The sequence below is a fragment of the Colletes latitarsis genome, chromosome 1 (assembly GCF_051014445.1).
Source record: "Colletes latitarsis isolate SP2378_abdomen chromosome 1, iyColLati1, whole genome shotgun sequence".
NCBI lineage: Eukaryota > Metazoa > Arthropoda > Insecta > Hymenoptera > Colletidae > Colletes > Colletes latitarsis.
In genome coordinates, this window is record NC_135134.1 from 26,756,653 (window position 1) to 26,780,746 (window position 24,094).

Consider the following 24,094-nt stretch of genomic DNA (forward strand, 5'->3'; position numbering starts at 1 on the left):
ATATTGATCCAAACCAGGTTTAATTGACCGTTTCAGTGAGGTACCTCATTACTACGTGATCCAAACCAGAAAAAACCCAGGATCCGTTCAACAAGTATGTGAAGAATGCGAAAGTATGAGTCTGATGAGTGATAATCCCAGGGCTAACCTAGACCTAACATGCGTTATCCTCTAAAATATTGATCGAGACCAGGTTTAATCGACTGTTTCAGTGTGGTACCACATTACTACGTGATCCAAACCAGAAAAAACCCAGGATCCGTTCAACAAGTATGTGAAGAATGCGAAAATATGAGTCTGATGAGTGATAATCCCAGGGCTAACTTAGACCTAACATGCGTTATCCTCTAAAATATTGATCCAAACCAGGTTTAATGGACTGTTTCAGTGTGGTACCACTTTACTACGTGATCCAAAGCAGAAAAAACCCTCGATCAGGTCAAAAAGTATGCGAAAAACGCGAAAGTATGAGTCTGATGAGGGCGAATCCCAGACCTCTGCCAGACCTAACTTGCGTTATCCTCTAAAATATTGATCGAAACCAGGTTTAATTGCCTGTTTCGGCGTGGTACCACATTACTACGTGATACAATCCAGAAACAGCCCAGGATGTAGCCATCAAGTATGAGAAGTACGCGAAAGTATGAGCCTGATGAGGGCAAATCCTAGACTTAACCCAAACCTAACATGTGTTATCCTCTCAAATATTTATCAAGATCAGGTTTAATTGACCGTTTCAGTGTGGTACCACATTAGTACGTGATCCAAACCAGAAAAAACCCAGGATCCGTTCAACAAGTATGTGAAGAATGCGAAAGTATGAGTCTGATGAGTGATAATCCCAGGGCTAACCTAGACGTAACATGCGTTATCCTCTAAAATATTGATCGAGACCAGGTTTAATCGACTGTTTCAGTGTGGTACCACATTACTACGTGATCCAAACCAGAAAAAACCCAGGATCCGTTCAACAAGTATGTGAAGAATGCGAAAATATGAGTCTGATGAGTGATAATCCCAGGGCTAACCTAGACCTAACATGCGTTATCCTCTAAAATATTGATCCAAACCAGGTTTAATGGACTGTTTCAGTGTGGTACCACTTAACTACGTGATCCAAAGCAGAAAAAACCCTCGATCAGGTCAAAAAGTATGTGAAAAACGCGAAAGTATGAGTCTGATGAGGGCGAATCCCAGACCTATGCCAGACCTAACTTGCGTTATCCTCTAAAATATTGATCGAAACCAGGTTTAATTGACTGTTTCGGCGTGGTACCACATTACTACGTGATACAATCCAGAAACAGCCCAGGATGTAGCCATGAAGTATGAGAAGTATGCGAAAGTATGAGCCTGATGAGGGCAAATCCTAGACTTAACCCAAACCTAACATGCGTTATCCTCTCAAATATTTATCAAGATCAGGTTTAATTGACCGTTTCAGTGTGGTACCACATCAGTACGTGATCCAAACCAGAAAAAACCCAGGATCCGTTCAACAAGTATGTGAAGGATGCGAAAGTATGAGTCTGATCACTGAAAATCTCAGGCCTTACCTAGACCTAACTTGCGTAGTCCTCTAAAATATTGATGGAAACCAGGTTTCATTGACTGTTTCAGTGTGGTACTACATTACTACGTGATGCAATCCAGAAAAAGCCCAGGATCTAGCCATCAAGTATGAGAAATATGCGAAAGAATGAGCCTGATGAGAGCAAATCCCAGAATTAACCTAGACCTAACATGAATTATTCTTTAAAATATTGATCGAAACCAGGTTCAATTGACTGTTTCAGTGTGGTCCCACATTACTACGTGATCCAAGCCAGAAAAAACCCAGGATCCGTTCAACAAGTATGTGAAGAATGCGAAAGTATGAGTCTGATGAGTGAAAATCCCAGGGCTAACCTAGACCTAACATGCGTTATCCACTAAAATATTGATCGAAACCAGGTTTAATCGACTGTTTCAGTGTGGTACCACATTACTACGTGATCCAAACCAGAAAAAACCCAGGATCAGTCCAACAAGTATGTGAAGAATGCGAAAGTATGAGTCTGATCAGTGAAAATCCCAGGCCTAACCTAGACCTAGCTTGCGTTATCCTCTAAAATATTGATCGAAACCAGGTTTAATCGACTGTTTCAGTGTGGTACCACATTACTACGTGATCCAAACCAGAAAAAACCCAGAATCTGTTCAACGAGTATGTGAAGTGTGCGAAAGTATGAGTCTGATGAGTGAAAATCCCAGACCTAACCTAGACCTAACATGCGTTATCCTCTAAAATATTGATCCAAACCAGGTTTAATTGACTGTTTCAGCGTGGTACCACATTACTACGTGATACAATCCAGAAACAGCCCAGGATATAGCCATCAAGTTTGAGAAATATGCGAAAGAATGAGCCCGATGAGGGCAAATCCTAGACCTAACCCAGACCTAACATGCGTTATCCTCTAAAATATTTATCAAGACCAGGTTTAATTGAATGTTTCAGTGTGGTACCACATTACTACGTGATGCAATCCAGAAAAAGCCCAGGATATAGCCATCAAGTTTGAGAAATATGCGAAAGAATGAGCCCGATGAGGGCAAATCCTAGACCTAACCCAGACCTAACATGCGTTATCCTCTAAAATATTGATCGCAAGCAGGTTTAATGGACTGTTTCAGTGTGGTACCACACTACTACGTGATCCAAACCAGAAAAAACCCAGGATCTGTTCAACAAGTATGTGAAAAACGCGAAAGTATGAGCCTGATGAGGGCAAGTCCCAGAACTATCCCAGACCTAACTTGCGTTGTCCTCTAAGATATTGATGGAAACCAGGTTTAATTGACTGTTTCAGTGTTGTACTTCATTACTACGTGATGCAATCCAGAGAAAGCCCAGGATCTAGCCATCAAGTATGAGAAATATGCGAAAGAATGAGCCTGATGAGAGCAAATCCCAGACCTAACCAAGACCTAACATGCGTTATCCTCTAAAATATTGAGCGAAACCAGGTTTAATGGACTGTTTCAGTGTGGTACCACACTACTTCGTGATCCAAACCAGACAAAACCCAGGATCTGTTCATCAAGAATGGGAAAAACGCGAAACTGTGAGCCTGATGAGGGCAAATCTTACACCTAACCCAGACCTAAGATGCGTTATCCTCTAAAATATTTATCCAGACCAGGTTTCATTGAATGTTTCAGTGTGGTACCACTTTACTACGTGATCCAATCCAGAAATAGCCCAGGATCTAGCCATGAAGTATGAGAAATATGCAAAAGTAAGAGCCTGATGAGGGCAAATCCTAGACCTATCCCAGACCTAACTTGCGTTATCCTCTAAAATATTGATCAAAACCAGGTTTAATTGACTGTTTCAGCGTGGTACCACATTACTACGTGATACAATCCAGAAACAGCCCAGGATCTAGCCATGAAGTATGAGAAATATGCGAAAGTATGAGCCTGATGAGGGCAAATCCTAGACCTAACCCAGACCTAACATGCGTAATCCTCTAAAATATTTATCAAGACCAGGTTTAATTGATTGTTTCAGTGTGGTCCCACATTACTACGGGTTCCATACCAGAAAAATCCCAGGATCTGTTCAACATGTATGAGAAATATGCGAAAGAAAGAGCCTGATGAGAGCAAATCCCAGACCTAACCGAGACCTAACATGAATTATTCTCTAAAATATTGATCGAAACCAGGTTTAATTGACTGTTTCAGTGTGGTCCCACATTACTACGTGATCCAAACCAGAAAAAACCCAGGATCCGTTCAACAAGTATGTGAAGAATGCGAAAGTATGAGTCTGATGAGTGAAAATCCCAGGCCTAACCTAGACCTAACATGCGTTATCCTCTAAAATATTGATCCAAACCAGGTTTAATGGAATGTTTCAGTGTGGTACCACACTACTACGTGATCCAAACCAGAAAAAACCCAGGATCTGTTCAACAAGTATGTGAAAAACGCGAAAGTATGAGCCTGATGAGGGCAAGTCCCAGACCTATCCCAGACCTAACTTGCGTTGTCCTTTAAGATATTGATGGAAACCAGGTTTAATTGACTGTTTCAGTGTTGTACTTCACTACTACGTGATGCAATCCAGAAAAAGCCCAGGATCTAGCCATCAAGTATGAGAAATATGCGAAAGAATGAGTCTGATGAGCGCAAATCCCAGACCTAACCTAGACCTAACATGAATTATTCTCTAAAATATTGATCGAAACCAGGTTTAATTGACTGTTTCAGTGTGGTACTACATTACTACGTGATGCAATCCAGAAAAAGCCCAGGATCTAGCCATCAAGTATGAGAAATATGCGAAAGAATGAGCCTGATGAGAGCAAATTCCAGATCTAACCTAGACCTAACTTGCGTTGCCCTCTAAAATACTGATGGAAACCAGGTTTCATTGACTGTTTCAGTGTGGTACTACATTACTACGTGATGCAAACCAGAAAATAACCCAGGATCTGTTCAACGAGTATGTGAAGTGTGCGAAAGTGTGTGTCTGATGAGGTCAAATCCCAGTCCAATCCCAGACTTAACTTGCGTTATCCTCTAAAATATTGATCGAAACCAGGTTTAATCGACTGTTTCAGTGTGGTACCACATTACTACGTGATGCAAACCAGAAAAAACCCAGGATCCATTTACAAGTATGTGAAGAATGCGAAAGAATGAGTCTGATCAGTGAACATCCCAGGCCTAACCTAGACCTAACATGAGTTATACTCTAAAATATTGATCGAAACCTGGTTTAATGGACTGTTTCAGTGTGGTACCACACTACTACGTGATCCAAACCAGAAAAAACCCATGATCTGTTGAACAAGTATGTGAAAAACGCGAAAGTATGAGCCTGGTGAGGGCAAGTCCAAGACCTATCCCAGACCTAACTTGCGTTGTCCTCTAAGATATTGATGGAAACCAGGTTTAATTGACTGTTTCAGTGTTGTACTTCATTACTACGTGATCCAAACCAGAAAAAACCCAGGATCCGTTCAACAAGTATGTGAAGAATGCGAAAGTATGAGCCTGATGAGTGAAAATCCCAGGCCTAACCTAGACCGAACATGCGTTATCTCAAAAATATTGATCAAAACCTGGTTTAATCGACTGTTTCAGTGTGGTACCACATTACTATGTGATCCAAACCAGAAAATAACCCAGGATCTGTTCAACGAGTATGTGAAGTGTGCGAAAGTATGAGTCTGATGAGGTCAAATCCCAGACCAATCCCAGACTTAACTTGCGTTATCCTCTAAAATATTGATCGAAACCTGGTTTAATCGACTGTTTCAGTGTGGTACCACATTACTACGTGATCCAAACCAGAAAAAACCCAGGATCTGTTCAACGAGTATGTGAAGTGTGCGAAAGTATGTGTCTGATGAGGGCAAATCCCAGACCTATCCCAGACCTAACATGCGTTATCCTCTAAAATATTTATCAAGACCAGGTTTAATTGATTGTTTCAGTGTGGACCCACATTACTACGTGATCCAAACCAGAAAAAACCCAGGATCCGTTCAACAAGTATGTGAAGAATGCGAAAGTATGAGTCTGATGAGTGAAAATCCCAGACCTAGCCTAGACCTAACATGCGTTATCCTCTAAAATGATGATCCAAACCAGGCTTAATGGACTGTTTCAGTGTGGTACCACACTACTACGTGATCCAAACCAGAAAAAACCCAGGATCTGTTCAACAAGTATGTGAAAAACGCGAAAGTATGAGCCTGGTGAGGGCAAGTCCAAGATCTATCCCAGACCTAACATGCGTTATCCTCTAAAATATTGATCGCAAGCAGGTTTAATGGACTGTTTCAGTGTGGTACCACACTACTACGTGATCCAAACCAGAAAAAACCCAGGATCTGTTCAACAAGTATGTGAAAAACGCGAAAGTATGAGTCTGATGAGGTCAAATCCCAGACCTATCCCAGACTTATCTTGCGTTATCCTCTAAAATACTGATCGAAACCAGGTTTAATCGACTGTTGCAGTGTGGTACCACATTACTACGTGATCCAAACCAGAAAAAACCCAGGATCCGTTCAACAAGTATGTGAAGAATGCGAAAGTATCAGTCTGATGAGTGAAAACCCCGACCTATCCTAGACCTAACATGCGTTATCCTCTAAAATATAGATCCAAACCAAGTTTAATGGAATGTTTCAGTGTGGTACCACACTACTACGTGATTCCAACCAAAAAAATCCAGGATCTGTTCAAAAAGTATGTGAAAAACGCGAAAGTATGAGCCTGATGAGGGCAAGTCCCGGACCTATCCCAGACCTAACTTGCGTTGTCCTCTAAGATATTGATGGAAACCAGGTTTAATCGACTGTTTCAGTGTGGTACCACATTACTATGTGATCCAAACCAGAAAATAACCCAGGATCTGTTCAACGAGTATGTGAAAAACGCGAAAGTATGAGCCTGATGAGGGCAAGTCCCGGACCTATCCCAGACCTAACTTGCGTTGTCCTCTAAGATATTGATGGAAACCAGGTTTAATTGACTGTTTCAGTGTTGTACTTCATTACTACGTGATGCAATCCAGAAAAAGCCCAGGATCTGTTCAACAAGTATGTGAAAAACGCGAAAGTATGAGCCTGATGAGGGCAAGTCCCGGACCTATCCCAGACCTAACTTGCGTTGTCCTCTAAGATATTGATGGAAACCAGGTTTAATTGACTGTTTCAGTGTTGTACTTCATTACTACGTGATGCAATCCAGAAAAAGCCCAGGATCTAGCCATCAAGTATGAGAAATATGCGAAAGAATGAGTCTGATGAGCGCAAATCCCAGACCTAACCTAGACCTAACATGAATTATTCTCTAAAATATTGATCGAAACCAGGCTTAATGGACTGTTTCAGTGTGGTACCACACTACTACGTGATCCAAACCAGAAAAAACCCAGGATCTGTTCAACAAGTATGTGAAAAACGCGAAAGTATGAGCCTGGTGAGGGCAAGTCCAAGACCTATCCCAGACCTAACATGCGTTATCCTCTAAAATATTGATCGCAAGCAGGTTTAATGGACTGTTTCAGTGTGGTACCACACTACTACGTGATCCAAACCAGAAAAAACCCAGGATCTGTTCAACAAGTATGTGAAAAACGCGAAAGTATGAGTCTGATGAGGGCAAATCCCAGACCTATCCCAGACCTAACATGCGTTATCCTCTAAAATATTTATCAAGACCTGGTTTAATTGATTGTTTCAGTGTGGACCCACATTACTACGTGATCCAAACCACAAAAAACCCAGGATCCGTTCAACAAGTATGTGAAGAATGCGAAAGTATGAGTCTGATGAGTGAAAATCCCAGACCTAACCTAGACCTAACATGCGTTATACTCTTAAATATTGATCGCAAGCAGGTTTAATGGACTGTTTCAGTGTGGTACCACACTACTACGTGATCCAAACCAGAAAAAACCCAGGATCTGTTCAACAAGTATGTGAAAAACGCGAAAGTATGAGTCTGATGAGGTCAAATCCCAGACCTATCCCAGACTTATCTTGCGTTATCCTCTAAAATACTGATCGAAACCAGGTTTAATCGACTGTTGCAGTGTGGTACCACATTACTACGTGATCCAAACCAGAAAAAACCCAGGATCTGTTCAACAAGTATGTGAAAAACGCGAAAGTATGAGCCTGATGAGGGCAAGTCCCGGACCTATCCCAGACCTAACTTGCGTTGTCCTCTAAGATATTGATGGAAACCAGGTTTAATTGACTGTTTCAGTGTTGTACTTCATTACTACGTGATGCAATCCAGAAAAAGCCCAGGATCTAGCCATCAAGTATGAGAAATATGCGAAAGAATGAGTCTGATGAGCGCAAATCCCAGACCTAACCTAGACCTAACATGAATTATTCTCTAAAATATTGATCGAAACCAGGTTTAATTGACTGTTTCAGTGTGGTCCCACATTACTACGTGATCCAAACCAGAAAAAACCCATGATCCGTTCAACAAGTATGTGAAGAATGCGAAAGTATGAGTCTGATGAGTGAAAATCCCAGACCTAACCTAGACCTAACATGCGCTATCCTCAAAAATATTGATCGAAACCTGGTTTAATCGACTGTTTCAGTGTGGTACCACATTACTATGAGATCCAAACCAGAAAATAACCCAGGATCTGTTCAACGAGTATGTGAAAAACGCGAAAGTATGAGCCTGATGAGGGCAAATCCCAGACATATCCCAGACCTAACTTGCGTTGTCCCCTAAGATATTCACGGAAACCAGGTTTAATTGACTGTTTCAGTGTTGTACTTCATTACTACGTGATGCAATCCAGAAAAAGCCCAGGATCTAGCCATCAAGTATGAGAAATATGCGAAAGAATGAGCCTGATGAGAGCAAATCCCAGACCTAACCTAGACCTAACATGAATTATTCTCTAAAATATTTATCGAGACCAGTTTTAATCGACTGTTTCAGTGTGGTACCACATTACTACGTGATGCAATCCAGAAAAAGCCCAGGATCTAGCCATCAAGTATGAGAAATATGCGAAAGAATGAGCCTGATGAGAGCAAATCCCAGACCTAACCTAGACCTAACATGAATTATTCTCTAAAATATTTATCGAGACCAGTTTTAATCGACTGTTTCAGTGTGGTACCACATTACTACGTGATCCAAACCAGAAAAAACCGAGGATCAGTTCAACAAATATGTGAAAAACGCGAAAGTATGAGCCTGACGAGGGCAAATCCTAGACCTAACCCAGACCTAACATGCGTTATCCTCTAAAATATTAATCATGACCAGGTTTAATTGATTGTTTCAGTGTGGTCCCACATTACTACGGGTTCCATACCAGAAAAATCCCAGGATCTGTTCAACATGTATGAGAAATATGCGAAAGAAAGGGCCTGATGAGAGCAAATCCCAGACCTAACCTAGACCTAACATGAATTATTCTCTAAAACATTGATCGAAACCAGGTTTAATTGACTGTTTCAGTGTGGTCCCACATTACTACGTGATCCAAACCAGAAAAAACCAAGGATCCGTTCAACAAGTATGTGAAAAACGCGAAAGTATGAGTCTGATGAGATCAAATCCCAGACCTATCCCAGACTTATCTTGCGTTATCCTCTAAAATACTGATCAAAACCAGGTTTAATCGACTGTTTCAGTGTGGTACCACATTACTACGTGATCCAAACCAGAAAAAACCAAGGATCCGTTCAACAAGTATGTGAAGAATGCGAAAGTATCAGTCTGATGAGTGAAAATCCCCGACCTATCCTAGACCTAACATGCGTTATCCTCTAAAATATTGATCCAAACCAGGTTTAATGGAATGTTTCAGTGTGGTACCACACTACTACGTGATCCAAACCAGAAAAAACCCAGGATCTGTTCAACAAGTATGTGAAAAACGCGAAAGTATGAGCCTGATGAGGGCAAGTCCCAGACCTATCCCAGACCTAACTTGCGTTGTCCTTTAAGATATTGATGGAAACCAGGTTTAATTGACTGTTTCAGTGTTGTACTTCATTACTACGTGATGCAATCCAGAAAAAGCCCAGGATCTAGCCATCAAGTATGAGAAATATGCGAAAGAATGAGTCTGATGAGCGCAAATCCCAGACCTAACCTAGACCTAACATGAATTATTCTCTAAAATATTGATCGAAACCAGGTTTAATTGACTGTTTCAGTGTGGTACTACATTACTACGTGATGCAATCCAGAAAAAGCCCAGAATCTAGCCATCAAGTATGAGAAATATGCGAAAGAATGAGCCTGATGAGAGCAAATTCCAGATCTAACCTAGACCTAACTTGCGTTGCCCTCTAAAATACTGATGGAAACCAGGTTTCATTGACTGTTTCAGTGTGGTACTACATTACTACGTGATGCAAACCAGAAAATAACCCAGGATCTGTTCAACGAGTATGTGAAGTGTGCGAAAGTGTGTGTCTGATGAGGTCAAATCCCAGCCCAATCCCAGACTTAACTTGCGTTATCCTCTAAAATATTGATCGAAACCAGGTTTAATCGACTGTTTCAGTGTGGTACCACATTACTAGGTGATCCAAACCAGAAAAAACCCAGGATCCGTTTACAAGTATGTGATGAATGCGAAAGTATGAGTCTGATCAGTGAACATCCCAGGCCTAACCTAGACCTAACATGAGTTATACTCTAAAATATTGATCGAAACCTGGTTTAATGGACTGTTTCAGTGTGGTACCACACTACTACGTGATCCAAACCAGAAAAAACCCATGATCTGTTGAACAAGTATGTGAAAAACGCGAAAGTATGAGCCTGGTGAGGGCAAGTCCAAGACCTATCCCAGACCTAACTTGCGTTGTCCTCTAAGATATTGATGGAAACCAGGTTTAATTGACTGTTTCAGTGTTGTACTTCATTACTACGTGATACAATCCAGAAAAAGCAAAGGATCTAGCCATGAAGTATGAGAAATATGCGAAAGTATGAGCCTGATGAGGGCAAATCCTAGACCTAACCCAGACCTAACATGCGTTATCCTCTAAAATATTTATCAAGACCAGGTTTAATTGAATGTTTCAGTGTGGTACCACATTACTACGTGATGCAATCCAGAAAAAGCCCAGGATCTAGCCATCAAGTTTGAGAAATATGCGAAAGAATGAGCCTGATGAGGGCAAATCATAGACCTAACCCAGACCTAACATGCGTTATCCTCTAAAATATTGATCGCAAGCAGGTTTAATGGACTGTTTCAGTGTGGTACCACACTACTACGTGATCCAAACCGGAAAAAACCCAGGATCTGTTCAACAAGTATGTGAAAAACGCGAAAGTATGAGTCTGATGAGGTCAAATCCCAGACCTATCCCAGACTTATCTTGCGTTATCCTCTAAAATACTGATCAAAACCAGGTTTAATCGACTGTTTCAGTGTGGTACCACATTACTACGTGATCCAAACCAGAAAAAACCCAGGATCCGTTCAACAAGTATGTGAAGAATGCGAAAGTATCAGTCTGATGAGTGAAAATCCCCGACCTATCCTAGACCTAACATGCGTTATCCTCTAAAATATTGATCCAAACCAGGTTTAATGGAATGTTCCAGTGTGGTACCACACTACTACGTGATCCAAACCAGAAAAAACCCAGGATCTGTTCAACAAGTATGTGAAAAACGCGAAAGTATGAGCCTGATGAGGGCAAGTCCCAGACCTATCCCAGACCTAACTTGCGTTGTCCTCTAAGATATTGATGGAAACCAGGTTTAATTGACTGTTTCAGTGTTGTACTTCATTACTACGTGATCCAAACCAGAAAAAACCCAGGATCCGTTCAACAAGTATGTGAAGAATGCGAAAGTATGAGCCTGATGAGTGAAAATCCCAGGCCTAACCTAGACCTAACATGCGTTATCCTCAAAAATATTGATCAAAACCTGGTTTAATCGACTGTTTCAGTGTGGTACCACATTACTATGTGATCCAAACCAGAAAAAACCCAGGATCCGTTCAACAAGTATGTGAAGAATGCGAAAGTATGAGCCTGGTGAGGGCAAGTCCAAGACCTATCCCAGACCTAACATGCGTTATCCTCTAAAATATTGATCGCAAGCAGGTTTAATGGACTGTTTCAGTGTGGTACCACACTACTACGTGATCCAAACCAGAAAAAACCCAGGATCTGTTCAACAAGTATGTGAAAAACGCGAAAGTATGAGCCTGGTGAGGGCAAGTCCAAGACCTATCCCAGACCTAACATGCGTTATCCTCTAAAATATTGATCGCAAGCAGGTTTAATGGAATGTTTCAGTGTGGTACCACACTACTACGTGATCCAAACCAGAAAAAACCCAGGATCTGTTCAACGAGTATGTGAAGTGTGCGAAAGTATGAGTCTGATGAGGTCAAATCCCAGACCAATCCCTGACTTAACTTGCGTTATCCTCTAAAATATTGATCGAAACCAGGTTTAATGGACTGTTTCAGTGTGGTACCACACTACTACGTGATCCAAACCAGAAAAAACCCAGGATCTGTTCAACAAGTATGTGAAGAATGCGAAAGTATCAGTCTGATGAGTGAAAATCCCCGACCTATCCTAGACCTAACATGCGTTATCCTCTAAAATATTGATCCAAACCAGGTTTAATGGAATGTTTCAGTGTGGTACCACACTACTACGTGATCCAAACCAGAAAAAACCCAGGATCTGTTCAACGAGTATGTGAAGTGTGCGAAAGTATGAGTCTGATGAGGTCAAATCCCAGACCAATCCCTGACTTAACTTGCGTTATCCTCTAAAATATTGATCGAAACCAGGTTTAATCGACTGTTTCAGTGTGGTACCACATTACTACGTGATCCAAACCAGAAAAAACCCAGGATCTGTTCAACGAGTATGTGAAGTGTGCGAAAGTATGAGTCTGATGAGGGCAAATCCCAGACCTATCCCAGACCTAACATGCGTTATCCTCTAAAATATTTATCAAGACCAGGTTTAATTGATTGTTTCAGTGTGGACCCACATTACTACGTGATCCAAACCAGAAAAAACCCAGGATCCGTTCAACAAGTATGTGAAGAATGCGAAAGTATGAGTCTGATGAGTGAAAATCCCAGAACTAACCTAGACCTAACATGCGTTATCCTCTAAAATGTTGATCCAAACCAGGCTTAATGGACTGTTTCAGTGTGGTACCACACTACTACGTGATCCAAACCAGAAAAAACCCAGGGTCTGTTCAACAAGTATGTGAAAAACGCGAAAGTATGAGCCTGGTGAGGGCAAGTCCAAGACCTATCCCAGACCTAACATGCGTTATCCTCTAAAATATTGATCGCAAGCAGGTTTAATGGACTGTTTCAGTGTGGTACTACACTACTACGTGATCCAAACCAGAAAAAACCCAGGATCTGTTCAACAAGTATGTGAAAAACGCGAAAGTATGAGTCTGATGAGGTCAAATCCCAGACCTATCCCAGACTTATCTTGCGTTATCCTCTAAAATACTGATCGAAACCAGGTTTAATCGACTGTTGCAGTGTGGTACCACATTACTACGTGATCCAAACCAGAAAAAACCCAGGATCCGTTCAACAAGTATGTGAAGAATGCGAAAGTATCAGTCTGATGAGTGAAAACCCCGACCTATCCTAGACCTAACATGCGTTATCCTCTAAAATATAGATCCAAACCAAGTTTAATGGAATGTTTCAGTGTGGTACCACACTACTACGTGATCCAAACCAGAAAAAACCCAGGATCTGTTCAAAAAGTATCTGAAAAACGCGAAAGTATGAGCCTGATGAGGGCAAGTCCCGGACCTATCCCAGACCTAACTTGCGTTGTCCTCTAAGATATTGATGGAATCCAGGTTTAATCGACTGTTTCAGTGTGGTACCACATTACTATGTGATCCAAACCAGAAAATAACCCAGGATCTGTTCAACGAGTTTGTGAAGTGTGCGAAAGTATGAGTCTGATGAGGTCAAATCCCAGACCAATCCCAGACTTAACTTACGTTATCCTCTAAAATATTGATCGAAACCAGGTTTAAGCGACTGTTTCAGTGTGGTACCACATTACTACGTGATCCAAACCAGAAAAAACCCAGGATCTGTTCAACGAGTATCTGAAGTGTGCGAAAGTATGAGTCTGATGAGGGCAAATCCCAGACCTATCCCAGACCTAACATGCGTTATCCTCTAAAATATTTATCAAGACCAGGTTTAATTGATTGTTTTAGTGTGGACCCACATTACTACGTGATCCAAACCAGAAAAAACCCAGGATCCGTTCAACAAGTATGTGAAGAATGCGAAAGTATGAGTCTGATGAGTGAAAATCCCAGACCTAACCTAGACCTAACATGCGTTATCCTCTAAAATGTTGATCCAAACCAGGCTTAATGGACTGTTTCAGTGTGGTACCACACTACTACGTGATCCAAACCAGAAAAAACCCAGGATCTGTTCAACAAGTATGTGAAAAACGCGAAAGTATGAGCCTGGTGAGGGCAAGTCCAAGACCTATCCCAGACCTAACATGCGTTATCCTCTAAAATATTGATCGCAAGCAGGTTTAATGGACTGTTTCAGTGTGGTACCACACTACTACGTGATCCAAACCAGAAAATCCCCAGGATCTGTTCAACAAGTATGTGAAAAACGCGAAAGTATGAGCCTGATGAGGGCAAGTCCCGGACCTATCCCAGACCTAACTTGCGTTGTCCTCTAAGATATTGATGGAAACCAGGTTTAGTTGACTGTTTCAGTGTTGTACTTCATTACTACGTGATGCAATCCAAAAAAAGCCCAGGATCTAGCCATCAAGTATGAGAAATATGCGAAAGAATGAGTCTGATGAGCGCAAATCCCAGACCTAACCTAGACCTAACATGAATTATTCTCTAAAATATTGATCGAAACCAGGTTTAATTGACTGTTTCAGTGTGGTCCCACATTACTACGTGATCCAAACCAGAAAAACCCATGATCCGTTCAACAAGTATGTGAAGAATGCGAAAGTATGAGTCTGATGAGTGAAAATCCCAGACCTAACCTAGACCTAACATGCGCTATCCTCAAAAATATTGATCGAAACCTGGTTTAATCGACTGTTTCAGTGTGGTACCACATTACTATGTGATCCAAACCAGAAAATAACCCAGGATCTGTTCAACGAGTATGTGAAGTGTGCGAAAGTGTGAGTCTGATGAGGTCAAATCCCAAACCAATCCCAGACTTAACTTGCGTTATCCTCTAAAATATTGATCCAAACCAGGTTTAATGGACTGTTTCAGTGTGGTACCACACTACTACGTGATCCAAACCAGAAAAAACCGAGGATCTAGCCATGAAGTATGAGAAATATGCGAAAGTATGAGCCTGATGAAGGCAAATCCTAGACTTAACCCAAACCTAACATGCGTTATCCTCTCAAATATTCATCTAGATCAGGTTTAATTGAATGTTCCAGTGTGGTACCACTTTACTACGTGATCCAAAGCAGAAAAAACCCTCGATCAGGTCAACAAGTATGTGAAAAACGCGAAAGTATGAGTCTGATGAGGGCGAATCCCAGACCTATGCCAGACCTAACTTGCCTTATCCTCTAAAATATTGATCGAAACCAGGTTTAATTGACTGTTTCAGCGTGGTACCACATTACTACGTGATACAATCCAGAAACAGCCCAGGATCTAGCCATCAAGTATGAGAAATATGCGAAAGAATGAGCCTGATGAGAGCAAATTCCAGATCTAACCTAGACCTAACTTGCGTTGCCCTCTAAAATACTGATGGAAACCAGGTTTCATTGACTGTTTCAGTGTGGTACTACATTACAACGTGATGCAAACCAGAAAATATCCCAGGATCTGTTCAACGAGTATGTGAAGTGTGCGAAAGTGTGAGTCTGATGAGGTCAAATCCCAGCCCAATCCCAGACTTAACTTGCGTTATCCTCTAAAATATTGATCGAAACCAGGTTTAATCGACTGTTTCAGTGTGGTACCACATTACTACGTGATCCAAACCAGAAAAAACCCAGGATCCGCTTACAAGTATGTGAAGAATGCGAAAGTATGAGTCTGATCAGTGAACATCCCAGGCCTAACCTAGACCTAAAATGAGTTATACACTAAAATATTGATCGAAACCTGGTTTAATGGACTGTTTCAGTGTGGTACCACACTACTACGTGATCCAAACCAGAAAAAACCCATGATCTGTTGAACAAGTATGTGAAAAACGCGAAAGTATGAGCCTGGTGAGGGCAAGTCCAAGACCTATCCCAGACCTAACTTGCGTTGTCCTCTAAGATATTGATGGAAACCAGGTTTAATTGACTGTTTCAGTGTTGTACTTCATTACTACGTGATACAATCCAGAAAAAGCAAAGGATCTAGCCATGAAGTATGAGAAATATGCGAAAGTACGAGCCTGATGAGGGCAAATCCTAGACCTAACCCAGACCTAACATGCGTTATCCTCTAAAATATTTATCAAGACCTGGTTTAATTGAATGTTTCAGTGTGGTACCACATTACTACGTGATGCAATCCAGAAAAAGCCCAGGATCTAGCCATCAAGTATGAGAAATATGCGAAAGAATGAGCCTGACGAGAGCAAATTCCAGATCTAACCTAGACCTAACTTGCGTTGCCCTCTAAAATACTGATGGAAACCAGGTTTCATTGACTGTTTCAGTGTGGTACTACATTACAACGTGATGCAAACCAGAAAATATCCCAGGATCTGTTCAACGAGTATGTGAAGTGTGCGAAAGTGTGAGTCTGATGAGGTCAAATCCCAGCCCAATCCCAGACTTAACTTGCGTTATCCTCTAAAATACTGATCGAAACCAGGTTTAATCGACTGTTGCAGTGTGGTACCACATTACTACGTGATCCAAACCAGAAAAAACCCAGGATCTGTTCAACAAGTATGTGAAAAACGCGAAAGTATGAGCCTGATGAGGGCAAGTCCCGGACCTATCCCAGACCTAACTTTCGTTGTCCACTAAGATATTGATGGAAACCAGGTTTAGTTGACTGTTTCAGTGTTGTACTTCATTACTACGTGATGCAATCCAGAAAAAGCCCAGGATCTAGCCATCAAGTATGAGAAATATGCGAAAGAATGAGTCTGATGAGCGCAAATCCCAGACCTAACCTAGACCTAACATGAATTATTCTCTAAAATATTGATCGAAACCAGGTTTAATTGACTGTTTCAGTGTGGTCCCACATTACTACGTGATCCAAACCAGAAAAAACCCATGATCCGTTCAACAAGTATGTGAAGAATGCGAAAGTATGAGTCTGATGAGTGAAAATCCCAGACCTAACCTAGACCTAACATGCGCTATCCTCAAAAGTATTGATCGAAACCTGGTTTAATCGACTGTTTCAGTGTGGTACCACATTACTATGTGATCCAAACCAGAAAATAACCCAGGATCTGTTCAACGAGTATGTGAAGTGTGCGAAAGTGTGAGTCTGATGAGGTCAAATCCCAAACCAATCCCAGACTTAACTTGCGTTATCCTCTAAAATATTGATCCAAACCAGGTTTAATGGACTGTTTCAGTGTGGTACCACACTACTACGTGATCCAAACCAGAAAAAACCGAGGATCTAGCCATGAAGTATGAGAAATATGCGAAAGTATGAGCCTGATGAGGGCAAATCCTAGACTTAACCCAAACCTAACATGCGTTATCCTCTCAAATATTCATCTAGATCAGGTTTAATTGAATGTTTCAGTGTGGTACCACTTTACTACGTGATCCAAAGCAGAAAAAACCCTCGATCAGGTCAACAAGTATGTGAAAAACGCGAAAGTATGAGTCTGATGAGGGCGAATCCCAGACCTATGCCAGACCTAACTTGCCTTATCCTCTAAAATATTGATCGAAACCAGGTTTAATTGACTGTTTCAGCGTGGTACCACATTACTACGTGATACAATCCAGAAACAGCCCAGGATCTAGCCTTCAAGTATGAGAAATATGCGAAAGAATGACCCTGATGAGAGCAAATTCCAGATCTAACCTAGACCTAACTTGCGTTGCCCTCTAAAATACTGATGGAAACCAGGTTTCATTGACTGTTTCAGTGTGGTACTACATTACAACGTGATGCAAACCAGAAAATATCCCAGGATCTGTTCAACGAGTATGTGAAGTGTGCGAAAGTGTGAGTCTGATGAGGTCAAATCCCAGCCCAATCCCAGACTTAACTTGCGTTATCCTCTAAAATATTGATCGAAACCAGGTTTAATCGACTGTTTCAGTGTGGTACCACATTACTACGTGATCCAAACCAGAAAAAACCCAGGATCCGCTTACAAGTATGTGAAGAATGCGAAAGTATGAGTCTGATCAGTGAACATCCCAGGCCTAACCTAGACCTAACATGAGTTATACTCTAAAATATTGATCGAAACCTGGTTTAATGGACTGTTTCAGTGTGGTACCACACTACTACGTGATCCAAACCAGAAAAAACCCATGATCTGTTGAACAAGTATGTGAAAAACGCGAAAGTATGAGCCTGGTGAGGGCAAGTCCAAGACCTATCCCAGACCTAACTTGCGTTGTCCTCTAAGATATTGATGGAAACCAGGTTTAATTGACTGTTTCAGTGTTGTACTTCATTACTACGTGATACAATCCAGAAAAAGCAAAGGATCTAGCCATGAAGTATGAGAAATATGCGAAAGTATGAGCCTGATGAGGGCAAATCCTAGACCTAACCCAGACCTAACATGCGTTATCCTCTAAAATATTTATCAAGACCTGGTTTAATTGAATGTTTCAGTGTGGTACCACATTACTACGTGATGCAATCCAGAAAAAGCCCAGGATCTAGCCATCAAGTTTGAGAAATATGCGAAAGAATGAGCCTGATGAGGGCAAATCCTAGACCTAACCCAGACCTAACATGCGTTATCCTCTAAAATATTGATCGCAAGCAGGTTTAATGGACTGTTTCAGTGTGGTACCACACTACTACGTGATCCAAACCGGAAAAAACCCAGGATCTGTTCAACAAGTATGTGAAAAACGCGAAAGTATGAGTCTGATGAGGTCAAGTCCCAGACCTATCCCAGACTTATCTTGCGTTATCCTCTAAAATACTGATCAAAACCAGGTTTAATCGACTGTTTCAGTGTGGTACCACATTACTACGTGATCCAAACCAGAAAAAACCCAGGATCCGTTCAACAAGTATGTGAAGAATGCGAAAGTATGAGCCTGATGAGGGCAAGTCCCAGACCTATCCCAGACCTAACTTGCGTTGTCCTCTAAGATATTGATGGACACCAGGTTTAATTGACTGTTTCAGTGTTGTACTTCATTACTACGTGATGCAATCCAGGAAAAGTCCAGGATCTAGCCATCAAGAATGAGAAATATGCGAAAGAATGAGTCTGATGAGCGCAAATCCCAGACCTAACCTAGACCTAACATGAATTATTCTCTAAAATATTGATCGAAACCAGGTTTAATTGACTGTTTCAGTGTGGTCCCACATTACTACGTGATCCAAACCAGAAAAAACCCATGATCCGTTCAACAAGTATGTGAAGAATGCGAAAGTATGAGTCTGATGAGTGAAAATCCCAGACCTAACCTAGACCTAACATGCGTTATCCTCAAAAATATTGATCGAAACCTGGTTTAATCGACTGTTTCAGTGTGGTACCACATTACAATGTGATCCAAACCAGAAAATAACCCAGGATCTGTTCAACGAGTATGTGAAGTGTGCGAAAGTGTGAGTCTGATGAGGTCAAATCCCAGACCAATCCAAGACTTAACTTGCGTTATCCTCTAAAATATTGATCCAAACCAGGTTTAATGGACTGTTTCAGTGTGGTACCACACTACTACGTGATCGAAACCAGAAAAAACCGAGGATCTAGCCATGAAGTATGAGAAATATGCGAAAGTATGAGCCTGATGAGGGCAAATCCTAGACTCAACCCAAACCTAACATACGTTATCATCTCAAATATTTATCAAGATCAGGTTTAATTGAATGTTTCAGTGTGGTACCACTTTACTACGTGATCCAAAGCAGAAAAAACCCTCGATCAGGTCAACAAGTATGTGAAAAACGCGAAAGTATGAGTCTGATGAGGGCGAATCCCAGACCTATGCCAGACCTAACTTGCGTTATCCTCTAAAATATTGATCGAAACCAGGTTTAATTGACTGTTTCAGCGTGGTACCACATTACTACGTGATACAATCCAGAAACAGCCCAGGATCTGCTCAACGATTATGAGAAATATGCGAAAGTATGAGCCTGATGAGGGCAAATCCTAGACTTAACCCAAACCTAACATGCGTTATCCTCTCAAATATTTATCAAGATCAGGTTTAATCGACTGTTTCAGTGTGGTATCACACTACTACGTGACCCAAACCTGAAAAAACCCATGATCTGTTCCACAAGTATGTGAAAAACGCGAAAGTATGAGCCTGATGAGGGCAAATCCCAGACCTATCCCATACCTAACTCGCGTTATCCGCTAAAATATTGATCGAAACCAGGTTTAATTGACCGTTCCAGTGTGGTACCACATTAGTACGTGATCCAATACAGAAAAAACCCAGGATCCGTTCAACAAGTATGTGAAGGATGCGAAAGTATGAGTCTGATGAGTGAAAATCCCAGGCCTAACCTAGACCTAACATGCGTTATCCTCAAAAATATTGATCGAAACCTGGTTTAATCGACTGTTTCAGTGTGGTACCACATTACTACGTGATCCAAACCAGAAAAAACCCAGGATCCGTTTACAAGTATGTGAAGAATGCGAAAGTATGAGTCTGATCAGTGAAAATCCGAGGCCTAACCTAGACCTAACATGAGTTATACTCTAAAATATTGATCGAAACCTGGTTTAATCGACTGTTTCAGTGTGGTATCACTCTACTGCGTGACCCAAACCAGAAAAAACCCAGGATCCTATCAACAAGTATGTGAAGAATGCGAAAGTATGAGTCTGATGAGTGAAAATCCCAGGCCTAACCTAGACCTAACATGCGTTATCTTCAAAAATATTGATCGAAACCTGGTTTAATCGACTGTTTCAGTGTGGTACCACATTACTATGTGATCCAAACCAGAAAATAACCCAGGATCTGTTCAACGAGTATGTGAAGTGTGCGAAAGTATGAGTCTGATGAGGTCAAATCCCAGACAAATCCCAGACTTAACTTGCGTTATCCTCTAAAATATTGATCGAAACCTGGTTTAATCGACTGTTTCAGTGTGGTACCACATTACTATGTGATCCAAACCAGAAAATAACCCAGGATCTAGCCATCAAGTATGAGAAATATGCGAAAGAATGAGCCTGATGAGAGCAAATCCCAGACCTAACCTAGACCTAACATGAATTATTCTCTAAAATATTGATCGAAACCAGGTTTAATTGACTATTTCAGTGTGCTCCCACATTACTACGTGATCCAAACCAGAAAAAACCCAGGATCCGTTCAACAAGTATGTGAAGAATGCGAAAGTATGAGTCTGATGAGTGAAAATCCCAGGCCTAACCTAGACCTAACATGCGTTATCCTCAAAAATATTGATCGAAACCTGGTTTAATCGACTGTTTCAGTGTGGTACCACATTACTATGTGATCCAAACCAGAAAATAACCCAGGATCTGTTCAACGAGTATGTGAAAAACGCGAAAGTATGAGCCTGATGAGGGCAAATCCCAGACATATCCCAGACCTAACTTGCGTTGTCCTCTAAGATATTGACGGAAACCAGGTTTAATTGACTGTTTCAGTGTGGTACCACATTACTACGTGATCCAAACCAGAAAAAGCCCAGGATCTAGCCATCAAGTATGAGAAATATGCGAAAGAATGAGCCTGATGAGAGCAAATCCCAGACCTAACCTAGACCTAACTTGCGTTGCCCTCTAAAATACTGATGGAAACCAGGTTTCATTGACTGTTTCAGTGTGGTACTACATTACTACGTGATGCAAACCAGAAAATAACCCAGGATCTGTTCAACGAGTATGTGCAGTGTGCGAAAGTGTGAGTCTGATGAGGTCAAATCCCATCCCAATCCCAGACTTAACTTGCGTTATCCTCTAAAATATTGATCGAAACCAGGTTTAATCGACTGTTTCAGTGTGGTACCACATTACTACGTGATCCAAACCAGAAAAAGCCCAGGATCCGTTTACAAGTATGTGAAGAATGCGAAAGTATGAGTCTGATCAGTGAAAATCCCAGGCCTAACCTAGACCTAACATGAGTTATACTCTAAAATATTGATCGAAACCTGGTTTAATCGACTGTTTCAGTGTGGTATCACACTACTACGTGACCCAAACCAGAAAAAACCCATGATCTGTTCAACAAGTATGTGAAAAACGCGAAAGTATGAGCCTGATGAGGGCAAATCTCAGACCTATCCCAGACCTAACTTGCGTTATCCTCTAAAATATTGAGCGAAACCAGGTTTAATGGACTGTTTCAGTGTGGTACCACACTACTTCGTGATCCAAACGAGAAAAAACCCAGGATCTGTTCAACAAGTATGTGAAAAACGCGAAACTGTGAGCCTGATGAGGGCAAATCTTAGACCTAACCCAGACCTAAGATGCGTTATCCTCTAAAATATTTATCTAGACCAGGTTTCATTGAATGTTTCAGTGTGGTACCACTTTACTACGTGATCCAATCCAGAAATAGCCCAGGATCTAGCCATGATGTATGAGAAGTATGCGAAAGTAAGAGCCTGATGAGGGCAAATCCTAGACCTATCCCAGACCTAATTTGCGTTATCCTCTAAAATATTGATCGAAACCAGGTTTAATTGACTGTTTCAGCGTGGTACCACATTACTACGTGATACATTCCAGAAACAGCCCAGGATCTAGCCATGAAGTATGAGAAATATGCGAAAGTATGAGCCTGATGAGAGCAAATCCCAGACCTAACCTAGACCTAACATGAACTATTCTCTAAAATATTGATCGAAACCAGGTTTAATTGACTGTTTCAGTGTGCTCCCACATTACTACGTGATCCAAACCAGAAAATAACCCAGGATCTAGCCATCAAGTATGAGAAATATGCGAAAGAATGAGCCTGATGAGAGCAAATCCCAGACCTAACCTAGACCTAACATGAACTATTCTCTAAAATATTGATCGAAACCAGGTTTAATTGACTGTTTCAGTGTGCTCCCACATTACTACGTGATCCAAACCAGAAGAAACCCAGGATCCGTTCAACAAGTATGTGAAGAATGCGAAAGTATGAGTCTGATGAGTGAAAATCCCAGGCCTAACCTAGACCTAACATGCGTTATCCTCAAAAATATTGATCGAAACCTGGTTTAATCGACTGTTTCAGTGTGGTACCACATTACTATGTGATCCAAACCAGAAAATAACCCAGGATCTGTTCAACGAGTATGTGAAAAACGCGAAAGTATGAGCCTGATGAGGGCAAATCCCAGACATATCCCAGACCTAACTTGCGTTGTCCTCTAAGATATTGACGGAAACCAGGTTTAATTGACTGTTTCAGTGTGGTACCACATTACTACGTGATCCAAACCAGAAAAAGCCCAGGATCTAGCCATCAAGTATGAGAAATATGCGAAAGAATGAGCCTGATGAGAGCAAATCCCAGACCTAACCTAGACCTAACTTGCGTTGCCCTCTAAAATACTGATGGAAACCAGGTTTCATTGACTGTTTCAGTGTGGTACTACATTACTACGTGATGCAAACCAGAAAATAACCCAGGATCTGTTCAACGAGTATGTGCAGTGTGCGAAAGTGTGAGTCTGATGAGGTCAAATCCCATCCCAATCCCAGACTTAACTTGCGTTATCCTCTAAAATATTGATCGAAACCAGGTTTAATCGACTGTTTCAGTGTGGTACCACATTACTACGTGATCCAAACCAGAAAAAGCCCAGGATCCGTTTACAAGTATGTGAAGAATGCGAAAGTATGAGTCTGATCAGTGAAAATCCCAGGCCTAACCTAGACCTAACATGAGTTATACTCTAAAATATTGATCGAAACCTGGTTTAATCGACTGTTTCAGTGTGGTATCACACTACTACGTGACCCAAACCAGAAAAAACCCATGATCTGTTCAACAAGTATGTGAAAAACGCGAAAGTATGAGCCTGATGAGGGCAAATCTCAGACCTATCCCAGACCTAACTTGCGTTATCCTCTAAAATATTGAGCGAAACCAGGTTTAATGGACTGTTTCAGTGTGGTACCACACTACTTCGTGATCCAAACGAGAAAAAACCCAGGATCTGTTCAACAAGTATGTGAAAAACGCGAAACTGTGAGCCTGATGAGGGCAAATCTTAGACCTAACCCAGACCTAAGATGCGTTATCCTCTAAAATATTTATCCAGACCAGGTTTCATTGAATGTTTCAGTGTGGTACCACTTTACTACGTGATCCAATCCAGAAATAGCCCAGGATCTAGCCATGATGTATGAGAAGTATGCGAAAGTAAGAGCCTGATGAGGGCAAATCCTAGACCTATCCCA